We start from the raw sequence: 14,998 nt of genomic DNA, 5'->3' as shown, positions 1-14,998 counted from the left end.
TTTTTTTTTTTTTTTTTTTTTTTGTGGAGGAGTCTTTTGATCTGCAGGTTCGATTTGTTTGAAGGACGTTGTTAATTCTGTAGAGCCAGAATGGTTACGAGGAGAGGGAAGAAAGGCCAGCTGGTTTAGAATATAAGAAAGTCAAAATGGATGTCCACATTAGAACAGTGGCTCCTTCAGCTGCTCAGGGTAGAGAGGTGAGAGGATATGGATTAGAATTGCTGCTCTGGAATAAAGAGGTCCCTATGGGGATATTGTCTAGAAGCCTAGGGCAGTGGGCTGGGTATGTAAGGATGGAGAACTGCCCTCAGTTATTTGTAAAAGCCCAGTTCCTCTGACTAGAGCACACATCTTTCAAAGGACACATCTACCCACACTGTTTCTAAAAGGAATGACCTGGTGGAACTACGATTATAAACTGTCAGGCTGTAAACCATTGTGTCTTGCAATTTTTTTGGTCACAAATACACAAATGTAATTTTCTCTATCGTGTAGATGTTTTACCAAGGACATAGCTGCTCCATGCTACAGCCATGATTCCAATTATTTTCCTTCCATTCTCAGGCTTGATTTAGGCTTCTTCATGACAAATCATTACTTTTCAATTTTAGTATGTATTTCTACTCATGAATCAATACAGACTACTCAGATGTACCATTTTCTTTCTGTTCTGCTACTCCTAAAAGACCAGATTGAAGGGATCTGTTTTTGTTTGCTTGCTTTTCTTAAATAGCTGCTATTTACAAGTCACACTGTCTGTGGTGCTTTCCATACCAAGAGTTTATTTACCAAGACACTAGCGTCTTTCTGTGCCAGGAAAGGGTAATACCTGTCTGACTACCTCAGCTGTTCCGGCCACATGTCCCAACATTATACCAGAAAATATACAACTGTCAATGTAATAGTCATGGTGTGGATTTTTATAAAATAATGTCAAACTCTAGACACTACTGCAAAACTGATTCTGGGCTATCTTGAAGAATTTGCAGACAGCTCATTTCAATTCACTCTAGTCCATCAGCTTGAGCTTACCCAATTAAGCTCTCTACTGGACACTCAAGGAAGAAAAGATACCATTTTAATCAGTGTACAAAGAAGAGAACAACACTAACCACTCGCTTCATTTAATTCTTCTTCTCCCAGTTTCATGGTCTGAGCATTTCTCCCTTGAGATGGATGTGGTTTAAGGTAGACAGGTAGACTGTCTTAGGGTAGATTCCCCATATTCTTTTTTTTTTTTTTTTTTTTTTTTTTTTTGAGATGAAGTCTTGCTCTGTTGCCCAGGCTGGAGTGCAGTGGTGCGATCTCAGCTCACTGCAAGCTCCGCCTCCTGGGTTCACGCTGTTCTCCCACCTCAGCCTCCCAAGTAGCTGGGACTACAGGCGCCCACCAATACGCCCGGCTAATTTTGTTTTTGTATTTTTAGTAGAGACGGGGTTTCACCGTGTAAACCAGGATGGTCTCGATCTCCTGACCTGGTCAGTGCTGGGAGAAGTGGGATTACACTCAGAACATCATTCAACAGGATGGATGTGATATCTACAGCTGGAATACTGGTCTTCTCTGTGTCTGTCTCTTATTAGTTCATTAGTTCTTTGTATAACATATAGGATAATAATTACTACTTTGTCTAGTTGCTTAGTTTTTTCTATCTTGCTCCATAGAATGTAAGCTTAAAAGATTTAGCAAGTACAAAGATTTATTCACCATCAAATCCAAGAGCAAAGTATGACACCTGGCACATAATAAGTATGCAATAAATGTCATTTAACGCATAAGTAAATGAATTAATGAAGGCATTCTTTGTTTTTCTTCCTTCCCATTCCTTCTCCTTCTTCTTCCTTTTCTCCTTCTGCTCCTCCTCCTCTCCTTCTTCTACCTCTTCTTCCTCATCTCTTCTTTCCTTCTTCTTCCTACTCCTTCTTCTTTTTCTTCTTTTCCTCCTTCTCCTCCTCCGTTTTTATTCGTCTTTTCTTTATTTTCTCCCTTGTCCTCTTTCTCCTTTTTTAATTCATTTCCACTTCTACCTTTCGAATGGTTCATGTCTTCTAAAGCAATTACCTGAGAATAAGGAGTTTATTTTCTTGTTGACTTATTTCTTCCCTAATCATAGGTGTGTAGACTCAACTATCTGGGCTCCATCTATTTACTTAAAAAGTCTAATCATAAAGTTATTTGAGTTAATGTCTCAGTGGCAAAACTAAATTAGCTGATCAATCATATATTTCAAGTCAAAATCCATTTATTATCTAAACTCCTAAACATGGCAATATACTTTTGCTTCTCTTTTTTTCAGTGGATAGCAACATATTTGCATAAGACAGTTCCCACACCTTCTTCATCCCAACTCCCAAAGTTAGATAAACATAAACCAAATTTTAGGAATTTTCCTATACAGATATACTGTGTGTGTTTTTCCAGAAAAAGGCACAGATATCTCAGGTGGTGAGAGTTGAAGTAGAATAGGAAAATGAATACATTCCAAACATGTATATAGACAGGGGACTCTGCTGCTTAGTGAAATTCAACATAAGGGTGGCCCTTCTTACACCTCATACAATGGTTTGTTTACTTAGCAAAGCAGCAAAAAGCGATATAAAGCAGATTCTCTGAGTGCCCAACATAAATAGCATTATTATAAGACACTGTATGTTCCTATCACATACATGAAAAAACTATAAAAATGCACAGCTTCATCAAACTTCAAGCTAATTTCTCCCTTTTAGTGCTTTTGTCTCCTCTTTGAAAAGAACGTGTCAGTATTTCTTGAAAGCAGCCGTCAAATCAAACTCTCTTAAAACAAAGTTACTTATAAGTTCTAAGAAACTGAATATATTATTTGGGTTTCCTCTTCACTCAAAGCCTTACAATTAGCAACTAAACCTACAGTTCATAAGTTGTGTAACACTAACCTAACACTATTTTTGTCCAACCAAAAGATTGGTGCAAAGCACTGAGTAGGACTATTGGGAGTATTTTGTGTATTTGTCAAATCTTTAACTGTCAAGAATCTTACGGCAAAACAATTGAGATCATGTTTTTTTCAAATCAGAGATGATCTTCATGCATATCTTCAAAACCAATGAACACTTATTGAGATGACAAGTAGTGACCTAAACATTAGTAAAATAGTAATGTTAAGCATTTATAAAGGCAAGGATGGTTTGTTCATTTGTTTGAACATTGAGTGAGATCCCTAATCCTTGTAGAATCCTGGTAGACTTGCCCTGATGCTCTACCCATCAACAAAGAAAGCCCAAGATGTAAGAACTGCGTGGTCTCCAATAAACAGACAGAACAGGAGGTCAACCTTAAATAGAGGAATAACTGACCGAACTGGAACAGAACCAAGATTCTAAGGTATTTCTGTGAAAACTCTTTTATTAACAAGTGTTGGAAAACTCAACTACGTATAACTTGAATAGGAGCTTCATGGCTCACAAAACCCAAAAATACAGGATTAAAGTTCAATTTTCAAGAATAGCTATTTTCAAGTTCTCCATTGCTGTTGTTAGGACTTGCTCTCTCACTTGTGTGTGCTCTCACTCTTTTGCTCTCTTTCTTTTTTTCTTGTTTTCTTGCTCTGCATTTCTCTGTTTTTGCTTCCCCATTGGGCAGGCTTCACCCTCATAGAACAAGATGATTACCAGCAACTGTAAAACAACAGTGCTACAAGCTCAGCAACCTCTGTCCTTCCAAAATATTCCAACAAAACCCCAATATTGAGTTTCGTTGAACCACGTTAAATTAAAGACCCATCTCTGAATCCATTTCTGTGGCCAGGGGATCAATGCCAATGGACTAGCCTTGAGTCAGCCTTTTCTAACCCAAAAGGAAGACTGGGCTTCCATTATCAGAAGAAAGGAGAGTATATTAAAGATAAGCAAAATCACAGCTAACTACTACAGAAAAAGAAGTAGAAACATTATAGACTAAGCTAAAAGAAACAGGACTGAGAAAATATCAATACTTTGGGGGCAAATGGGAGGAAGGTGAGTCACGGAAAACACCCACTCTGCTCATCAACTTCTGAAATCTTGGAACTTGCATTAGCTTAAGCCCAGATTTTGCTTCCAGCAGCAGGTGGTTGTTGTGACAGGCTACTACAAGTCAATTGGTGGAAAATTTCTGGTTCCAGAACATGTTGAGTCTCTGACACTGCCAGAGTTGCCAACACTGTTTCTCTGTCCACACTCATTAAGAACAGCTGGCACTGCTCCAAGCTTCCTATGTTCTGTTTACACCACTGGACCCCATAGCCAACCAGTAGATTAAGAATGAGCTGTTGACCAGAGGCTAACTCAGCCTGAATCAAAAGACTAAGGCACTGTAATCAAAGAGGGACAGATTCTGAAGCTCTCATGTTGTTGTTGGTAGTCAGGTAATCCTGTCTTGGTTCATCTGGAGCATCTCAGTTTGTACCTGCTGTCCTGGAGAAACGATTGATCCCACTGCCTTTCACCCTCAAAAGATTCCTGATTTGGATGATAAATGATTGAATCATCCTGCCTATAAGTTCATGTAATTTTGGGGGAGGTAGCCACTCACAACTGAGAGAGATGGGGAGACAGAAAGATGATTATGAGGAGACAAGGCAACACCTAAAAGCTGGAGATGATATATCTGCTTCCCCACCATGGTACCAGGACACTGTCTGGGCCTGAAATGCCTTAAATTCCAGGAGACATTTCACTTCGATAACTTTTTATTTTTGACTTGAGCTACTTTGTATAGGTAGCTTTGATTAAAACAGAAATTCCTCCAATTTAAAATAATGGAGGAATTTAAAATAATTTTTTCCTGGGTCATTGCCAGACACTAGAGTTTGCTGAGAGTGTATTACTTTTGTTTGTTTTTACTAAAAATTTTATATGTTTTAATGTCTTACTCATTTCAAGTGCTTTTAAAATCTGCACCATGCTTTCCTGAACCCTAGAGGTGAACCAGTCTATTTGCAATTAGGCCTATTTCTACCACTGTGCTTTAACCAGTCCAGTGGAGACCACCCCATATTAAGATTACTTGGGATGAAGATGGAATTTCAAACAATCTCCTAGTCATTTGAAGGTCACCAGACTTGTAGAAAGACAAATGGTACCTTCATTCACTAAGTAAGGCCAGAATGCACCTTCTGGAGCATTTAACATGTATTCACAGAGGGACTAATTTATTTATGTTGTAGCATAAGCTATTATTCAATTAGTTCTCATAGCTTCCTGAGGCCTCTGCATGCCTCCCAGCAAGAAAAGCAGCACAGGTAAACACCAAACAGGTGGCATAAAGGCACATTTCCAATTTGATTAGATTTACACTGTTTAAAAAATGACACTTGACAAGTGAAATAAACATTTTCATGATTGCTTATGCCATAATCCCTCCATTCCCCTAACAAATAACTTTGGAGAAGCATTAGTGGAATCCTATATAGTATTTAAAAAATTGAAATAGCCATCTGTATCTTCACTACATAATGCTTGGGGCACTTTATTTTGCCAAGAGAAAACTTTGCATAATAGGTAGACTTCAAAATCTCTCTGGGCTTTCCCTTTACATATTATCCATAAATGAATGAGACAAAAACAACTACAAACTCAGTTGAGAAATGCTATAGCTGTTACAAGACAGAGGAAAGAAAGTATTTTGTACCTGGAAGAGTTGAGATTTCAAATCAAATAAAAAGACTAGTTTGGATGACAAGTAACTGCTTTGTTAGTTTTGCGATGCGAGTTTTAAGATCTAGCTCTCTTCCCATTCAAACATGCATTTAACAGTAATTCTACATGATTGTACTACCTAATCCTATTCAAAAAATTCATGTTGTATTCATTTTTTTAGAGAGCAAAATGTACCCACTGTAGTTCTCAGTGAAGTGAATCTATGATAATTGGCTAAAAGCGTGATGTGCATCTGTCTTCTTAGCTCAATCTCTTTGCTTTTATCTTGTTTTCTCTTTCATATTTATATTGATAGTCAACTGGGTATAAAATGAGCAGAGGCTAAATCTGGTCTATAGGAATATTTAACTCGGCCACGATATGTTTTAAAACTCAGAAGAATGTCACAGGAAACATGAATTTCTACCTAAAATAGTATGACAGGGCACACTAGGGTCTGAATTACTGTGTAGCAACAACCAACATGAAGGAAGTAGCTACTGCAACCTTTTGAATGGGTGTGAGATCTCCAGTTGCCATAGTTGCCCCATCGTCCCTTCTTTGCAACTAGTCCACTTCATGCATTTCCATGACTCGGTTGGGCTGTATAGGCATTTGAGTCTGTGCCTCCCATATAATCAAGGACCCATTACAAAACTTCATGGACAACAAGTCTGCAACTTAAAATATCAGGTACTTCCCTTCTATTTTTGAGCACCACGAAATCATAAAAGCTAAGAAAAATGATAGCCAAACATATTATTGTATGCTTGTTTCAATCAATTGACGATTTTGTTTTAAATGTGTAAGAGAGGTAGTTGTGCTTCTTGACGATGACCTTATTTGGTCATTTTGTGCAGACACTCATTAGGGCAGGTTCAAACTCAAAGTCTAGAGCTATCAGATAAGTTCTAGTAAGTCAGTGACTATCATTCCCAAACAACATATTTTTATGTGAATAAAGTACTGTTGACTGATTTCAGCTATGAAAGTGAGTTTTTCTCAAACCATTCATCTCCCCAACCTTCCTGTATAGTTACTAATGATCCATGGGATCCTGGAGTATGGCATCTATATTGAAGAGTGATTCCACTCAGAGAGGATGCTCATGGCACCCACTGCCTTATCCTTCCCTAACAAAGTGATCAACCATCTACTCTATGACAAGCAACTGATAGATACAGCAATAGTTAAATTAGTGCTTTCTGGTTGACATCCATCTGCACTTTCCTTACATAGAAGAGGGGATAACATGGACTGAAAGTCAGGAGGATTCAATCCAGGGATATTGGTTATCATTCAATATTTTTATAACCACAACCAGCAGATCTTTTTATATATGTGGCTTACGTGCAGCTTTAACTGCAATCCAGCTCTAGAATGAGTGTCAAATCTATAATTCTTTGATACTTTGATAAAAAGGGATATTCTAAATCTTATTGAGAATGCAGCTATTGAGTGACCGTTGAGTCTAGAATCCTTGACACTCTGGTATGAAGGCATACTCCAAGTCCTATTGGGAACCCACATAAAAAAATTTCTTCAGATCCAAATGCCAAAAGAAGCTTTGTTTGACATATTCTGCGCTCCTGCCACTACTCTATCTTTTATGGACTCTGGAGATCATGTAAATTCACAGTGTTTCCCCTTTTGCTTGAATGCCAAGATGCCCAGAGTAAAAAACATGGGTTGGCAGTTATACTTATGAGTCCTCTAATATGCAGATTTGTGTTTTAATTTCCTCTTGGCCTCAGACTTCTGTGCTTTGTATATGTTCTCTAATTTTGAACTTTATTTATATTTTACTATAGAGATGTGTGAGGAAACTCAAACTCTGTGGTAAAAATTAGGAGATGGATACATGGATGGATAGATGGATGAATGGATGGATGGATGAACAGATAGGTAGAAAGACTGATCAATCAATCCCATCAAAACTACATGAAGATTTAACAGAGACTGATTAAATTATGCTGCGATTTTTCTGCCTCACTTTCCACACAATAACCCACCCTGCTCTGAACAGCAAACACGAGGACTTTGGAAGCAACAGCCTTGGTCCCATATGCTGAAAGCAGATGGGAGCTGCACTGTCTTCACAGTAGCAGCTGCCCAGGAACCAAAGTGAAGAGGAGGAGGCTGGGGGAAAGGAGCACAAGGGGAGAGAAACACAAAAGAACAATCGGGAGTGGAGAGGAGATACTTCCTGCTGCCAGTCTCAGTCAGGGTCAAAAGCAAACATGCACTCAAGAAGTGCTCCATTTAGTACCATTTTCACATTCTCACTTAATCCAATCCCCATTGCCAAGAGGTATTATGGTCTCCATCATACAGATGGAAGAGAGATACAGACACAGTTTGCTCAGAGACAAATCAGCCAGGCCACTGTTCATTCCAGCACCAATATCTGCATTCCAGAAAGTGGGAAATTCTGAAACCCAGGACTACCCTGAGGGGCATGTTCTACCTCAGAATAAACTGTTTATCAGTTGATGATGACTGAGAAGAAAAGACATACACAAAATTAAGATGTAACATATTCATGTAACATAACTAACAAGGAAATGGCTTCAGCTCCTACCAGAAAGATTGGCTAGATAGGGAGAGGTTTTTTGATCCCAAATTTTACAAAATCAAGACTGAAAATTTCTCTGTATAACTGCAGATGTTTTTCCTTTGGAGATAATTATTTGAAAACTAGTTATCTATTATTCTGGACTGGCAAAGTGTTGCCAGAAATTTATGAAAAATACTCTAGCTGAACTCCTCCTGTACTTATAAAGCAGGTATCTATCAATTATACAATGCGTAATTTATTACAGTAAAGCAACAAGAACACCAAGTTTATATAATACTGCACTTAAATTGTTTCCTGTGTTGTCTATACACAGGTACACATACACATGTACACACACACACACAACACACACACAAACATGAATTAATTCTAAGAGGTATAGTATAGAAGTATTCAGTGCAGAGGCAGAGAGCTCAGACTCTCCCTCTTTCTCTCTTGCTAGGTAGACAGATAAAATCCACATGCATACATATTATATGTACATGTGTTATATGTTAATACCTATTTATACACGAGTGCAGGTGTGCATGTGTGCATACACACACCCATATAGATATCATATAGTAAGCACTTAAATGAGTGTTAGTTTAGGTTGGAGATTCTGTTTCATTTTGATAAAGGAAAATGGACATAGGTGTGAATTTTTTCCAAGTGGCCCCTAGGTCTCCTCTCCATTGGGGATCTGTTTCTTTCACAATTACCCCAGGGTAGGATGGCCCTTTCTGAGTTTTTTCTTTGAAGGTCTAGCATTGAAATTCATACCAGCACTATGGAAGGAAGCCAAGAAAGCCAGCTTTTCTTGGAAGGCTGCATGCCTCAGAACAACCTGAGCCAAGGGGGCCAGAGTGCTGGCGGTGAGTCAGCTCCTTATTAAAAAGATTTATTGATCACCTGCTGTGTGCTAGGCACAGGAGTGGGGGAGATAGAGGGGGGCTACAAACAAAATTAGAAATGAGACTTCCCCCATCAAAGAATATGTGATGAGGAGAGAGAGAGAGAGAGACAGAAGAAACTGACACACATGAGAACTACTGCAAAGCAATACATTGTTACACACAAAATGGTTTTAGAATAATTTGTATTCAAAGATCCAGGGAAACAGAACTCTGTGCATTCCATCATGGAAGACTGCTTAGAAGAGGTGAACTGTGAGCCAAAAGAAGACGGAGACATTTGGATAGGCAGAAAGGAGGATGGAGGGTAAGGGCTTGAGGCAAAGCTTCCAGCGGAGAAATTTGGAGTCACTACGCAGGCAAAGGTGTAGCCTGATTTTTCCAGTGTGAAAGAACTGAGATATGGAGTTACAGAAAAAAATAAAGGCTAAACAGAAAGTTCATTTGGTGATGTAATGTTAAATGTAAGGTTGGATTTGTCATTTTATGCAACTGGTAGCCTGTGTGGGTTTTTGAGAAGGGTCTGATGGCAATTTTAGCAGTTTTCTTTGTGTTGAACTTTGGTCCTGCTATGAATAGCATAGCTGACTTTATGATCAAAATTCATTAGGTTGCAACCTACATGAGGAAAGGAAGCCCGCTTCTGGCTTGTTCAGCATTATCCAGGTCAGTAACTGGTGCACTGCAAAAACCAATCATTTCTATGATGAATAAGAAAAAAATCTTCTATTAATTAATTTATTTATTTATTGAGACAGGGGTCTCATTCAATCATCCAGGCTGGAGTGCAGTGGCACCATCAGGGCTCATTGCAACCTTGGCCTCCTGTGCTCAAGCAATCCTCCTGCCTCAGCCTCCAGAGTAGCTGGGATTACAGGCATGTGCCATCACACCCAGCTAATTATTTTTATTTTTTAGTAGAGATGAGGTCTCACTATGTTGCCCAGGCTGATCTCAAACTCCTGAGCTGAAGTGATTCTCCCACCTCAGCCTCCCAAAGGGCTGGAATACAGGTGTGAGCCACCACAACCAGCTGCCTATTAAGTAATTACAATTTAATGTATTGTGTTAGTAAAGGTTCTGTAGAGGGACAGCACTAATAGGATAGATGTATATATGAAGGGGAGTTTATTGACTCGCACAATCACAAGGTGAAGTCTCACAATAGGCCATCTGCAAGCTGAGGGGCAAGGAAGCCTGTCTGAATCCCAAAACCTCGAAAGTAGGGAAGCTGCCAGTGCAGCCTTCAGTCTGTGGTCAAAGGTCCAAGAGCCCCTGGCAAATCACTGGTGTAAGCCCAAGAGTCCAAAAACTGAAGAACTTGGAGTGCGATGTTTGAAGGCAGGATGCATTCAGCATGGGAGAAGGATGCAGGACCGAAGACTCAGCAAGTCTGCTCTTTCCATGCCTGCTTTTATGCTGGCAGCTGATTGGATGGTGCCCGCCCAGACTGACGGTGGGTCTGCCTCTCCCAGTCCACTGACTCAAATGTTAATCTTCTTTGGCAACAGTGTCATAGACACACCCAGAAACAATACTTTGCATACTTCAATCCAATCAAGTTGATGCTCAATATCAGCCATCACATATATATAAAGTGCTTGGCAGACTGCCTAGCACAAAAGAAGCTCTATCAAAGTACTGTTCTTCTTTTCTCCTCTTTATCTGCATCCTTCTCCTCCTCTTCCTCGTTTTTCTTCATGAGAAAGGCAACAGAATACAGAGTACTCATCATCGTCTCAAATGAGTCCTGTCCCCTGGGACCCCAGGGCAGCTGGCACCATGCAGATTGTGCACTGCACAACTCCAATTTGCACATAGGCTATGAAGAGAACAGTGTTCCTTGGAATTATGTTACACAGCAGCCCTATGCAGACAAGCTTTCCATGTCATACCCAACTTGGAAACTCCTTTCATACTTCAAAATTTTAGAATAACCTCAGAAACCCTTCCTGCCATCACAGCAGAAGGCAGATCAAAGAGTGGACAGAGCAGAAAGAAACTATAACAGTGCAAAAATGAGAGAAGTAATTCCCAAGGTAACTGGTAGCTGCAGCAGCATTTTTAAAGTGTATTGGAAGAAAAGAACTCTCCTAAAGGGTTTGCAAAAAGGAAGAATGGAGAGATCACTACTTGAGAAGCATGGACTTAAGTCATTACAGTCAAAGAAACACAAAAAAGCTCTGCAATTATTATAAAATCCCTGATTCAAGATCCTGAGAGACGAATGGGGCATGGAACAGCACAGGACATGAGCAGACAGCACACGGAAGAACTCGTGGGTAATGTTGATCCAGGAAGACTTCAGGAGACAAAATGAATTTATCAGGACTGTTATTATGGGATTTATCAATTCTTTCTGGAAGCGAGATTAGCTGTTAGCATCTGAACATGCTTTTTATTATTTTAGTCTCAGAAGTATGTCCTATGATTTATACATAATATAACAGAAAACAATTTGGAGAACCGTATGCTGTTAAAACCATATGGAGGTTCCAGTAATTTACAAGAAGTCACTTTGTTATTTTTGTCTTTAAGGGCTGAGCTTAAAAATTCTATAACTAAAGACAGGAACATAGTCTAGGTGGTCCCCAGGTGATAGCCCAGTTAGGATTCTGGTTGGTGGCCAGATTGGGTGAAATCAGTTATCTTACAAAAAGAGGTAAGGGTATGGTTCATTTCTAAGTAGAAGTTAAAATAATGCTAACACATAAAAACATAGATTACCATATTTCTCACCTCACTTGTAAATGACTTACCAAAAAACTGAATACATTTTATTAGAATACCTTCTATTTAATAGAAATTCACCAGTGACAAGGTGCTATCTGCCATAAGCTGAACTGGACTACATTACAAATGATGGAAAATGGAAGTTCTACCCCTGTGGTTCCCAAGGGACCGTGAGCAGATGAAAGGGCAAGGGGTGCTGACAAAGTCAATGGTGATGCTGGATTTAAAATGTTGCAGCACAGTTGTGGGCTGCAGGAGATTAGCAGAAATGCAAGGACTGACTTTGTGTGGCAGTCCCAGGTGGGTCTGCTGTCTCTTTGAGCAGACACCCTGAGCATTCCAAAACCCTAAGAAGTAGTACTGCACACAGTGAGATGACAAATTGTCACTGCTGTGCGTCTCTTGCAGACAAAATCACTCTGCCACACGTGACAATTATTGGGGCACATGGCCACCTCCCTGCTAGACTCCATGTTCCTGGGGAGTGTGCAGCTGTGTCTGGTTTATGTTTTGATCTCCTAGAGTGCCTAGCTCACCACTGGACCCATAGTGGAGCCTCACAGTATCCTGAATGATATACATCTTTTTCTTTTTTCTTTTTCTTTTTCTTTTTTTTTCTTTGAGACAGGGTCTTGCTCTGTCACCGAGGCTGCAGTGCAGTGGCACAATAATAGCTCACTTCAGCCTTGAACTCCTGGGCTCAGGAGATCCTCCAGAGTAGCTGGATTATCTCATTTAGTCAACCAGTAGTCCTCTGTAGTATGTATTGGAACTATCCCCATCTCATAAATGAGGACACTGAAGATTAGAAAGATGAAGCAGCAGACGTTAAGTTACACATCTGATTGCTAACATCCACAGGTTTTGCAAAAGGCCATGCTTTTAACCACCATATTCCTCTCCTTCTAGATCAGAGGTTGGCAAATTACAGCCCACAGGCCAAATCCAGCCCTTTGTCTCTTTCTATATAGCATATCAGCCAAGAATAGTTTTCATGTTTTTCACATGGTTTAAAAAATCAAAGAAAGAATAATATTTTGTGACAAATGAAAATCATATGAAATTCAAATTTCAGTGTCCATAAATAAAGTGTTACGGTAGCACAGCCACATTCATTTGTACACATATTGTCTATGGCTGCTTTCATGCTACAGTGACAGAGCTGAGTGACTGCAATAAAGCCCATGGCCCATGGAGCCTAAAGTATTTACTATCTGACCCTTCACAGAAAAAAATTTTCATCCCTGCTCTGGGTCCAGATGCACTAAGAGGCAGACATGCTCCTCTTTCCAAAAGTGAAGACAGACTGACATGTAAGGCTAGAGAAATCCTGGAGTGATGAGTGCTAGGTCAGCTTACTTATATCCTATCCCAAAGGACATGGCTACAGCCTGACCACACCTGAAACCAGTGAGGCAGGCAACATCAGGCAGTTGGCTCAGGCCGTTTCTTGGCAGCGAGGATAGAGCTAATGGTAGTTCTGGAGGTCAGTGAAGATGTTCAATAAACCATTGATTGATTTGGCCAACTTGCAAGCAATATGGGTCTTGTGGTTGACTGAGTTCTGCAAGTGGTATAAAATTACGTTTAGCTTTGAGTCGGCAACCTCCTTTCCCGCTGAGCCTTCTGTAGAGCAGCCGACAAGTTGCAGAATTGACAGATTTGAGTATTACCACCGTGTGCTAGGGATGGTAACTGAGGAATGCCATAGCCAGGGGGCAGACAGCAGGAAGAGAGAGATGTGCAAGCCAGGTGCCTGCACAATCCAGTACCTGCAGGATGAGAAAGGCTCAGTTGAATCTTCTCTCTGCTCAGCCAAGAGAACTCAGTGGAAGCAGGAGGGAACCCTGAGGGCCAGAAACTAGCCCTGGGACTGGGGACTTAGGAAAGGGGAAGAGATGGTCGCATGATTGCTCAGATATTTTATGGACCTCCTGCCAGATGGTCAAGGCAAAGGCCACCCGTGTCATAGTAGGGGCTAGGACAAAGTGGCCACTACACTAGTTCATACCAGATGCTCCATACAGGATGTGACTCATTGTGACCTGGTACTCTACAGCCACTGTTCTGCACAGCTATCCTGAAAATGTGCAGAAATAGAGGGAAGAGAGTAGCAGAAAACCACATCCTCGGAAAACAAAATGGTACAATAAGTAAAGCACAGGCTTTGGGGGCCAGAATCCCCAGGCTTCAGTTTTACCTCTGACACTACTACTCCTTGTATGATGATTGTTTGGTCACTTGATTTTTCAGATTTTTGGTGAACTTCTCTGCAAAATGAGCTAATATAGTTAATATTAGGAACTTCCCTGTAAAATGAGCTAATATAGCTAATATTAGCTCCTTGGTGAGTTATGTATTTTGTATCAGTCAAGATTAGATTTGTATGTATATAAAAACAAAAAACTCCCCAAAATTAGAGTAGATTAAATGAATTAGTAATTTATTTTTCTCTCTCATAACAGAAGTCCAGAATTAGACAGTTCAGCAGTTCCACAGATGCAGACACAGGGAAGGACAAGACAAAGGCATCCTTCTCTGATGTGCTTAGAGCACACTTTCCATCCTTAGAGTGCCTTGAAGTCACAAAGTGACTGCTGCAGCTCTGGAAATCATGTCTACACTCCTGGCAGCGAGAAATAGGAAGAAGCAATGAAGAAATGACATGCCTTTTCTCTGAGTTTGCCTGTGTTAAGGAAATTTTGCATAAACCCTACCCGACTTCAGTTACTATCTTTTCTTGCAAGGCTCACTGGGAGGTGCAGATTTTTAACTACACCCATTGCCACACCTAAAAATATAGGACTTCTGTTACTGTGGAAGAAGGAGTGAATAGAATGGGGAGACAACTAGCAGTCTTGATCACCACAAATGCCTACTTTGAGAGCTGCTGCTCTTCCCAAATGTTCTAGTGTACATGGAAGAACATTGTAAAGCTGAAGAGGGTCATGCACAGAAAATCACACTCCTTGGCTTCTCCTACAAGGCCCTTCATGACTGAGCCTCATTCTGCCTTTACTCAGCGCAGGTGTCTTCCTCTGGAAGCTTCCCTGGAGTTCCAGGTTGGGCTAAGTCTCCCTTTGCTGTGGTCTCACGACGCCTGCTGGACTTCTGTCCCATCACTCTCCCCATTACTTTGA

General features: G+C 40.3%; 1 protein-coding gene across 1 annotated transcript in view; it reads right to left on the bottom strand.

Moving 5' to 3' along the window:
* The window catches only part of LOC108529389 (histone-arginine methyltransferase CARM1-like), a 54,620-nt gene extending 40,948 nt beyond the window's left edge, over positions 1–13,672 (bottom strand). The window contains exon 1 of the mRNA XM_017871692.1: positions 13,631–13,672. The gene's annotated coding sequence lies outside the window, so the exon portion shown is untranslated. The remainder of the gene's footprint in view (positions 1–13,630) is intronic.
* Between the last annotated feature and the right edge of the window lie 1,326 nt (positions 13,673–14,998).

The sequence above is a fragment of the Rhinopithecus bieti genome, unplaced genomic scaffold (genome assembly GCF_001698545.2).
Source record: "Rhinopithecus bieti isolate Rb0 unplaced genomic scaffold, ASM169854v2 scaffold_6906, whole genome shotgun sequence".
Lineage (NCBI taxonomy): Eukaryota > Metazoa > Chordata > Mammalia > Primates > Cercopithecidae > Rhinopithecus > Rhinopithecus bieti.
The sequence above is the reverse complement of the archived record's forward strand: the minus strand, read 5'-3'. Positions and strand labels throughout refer to the sequence as shown.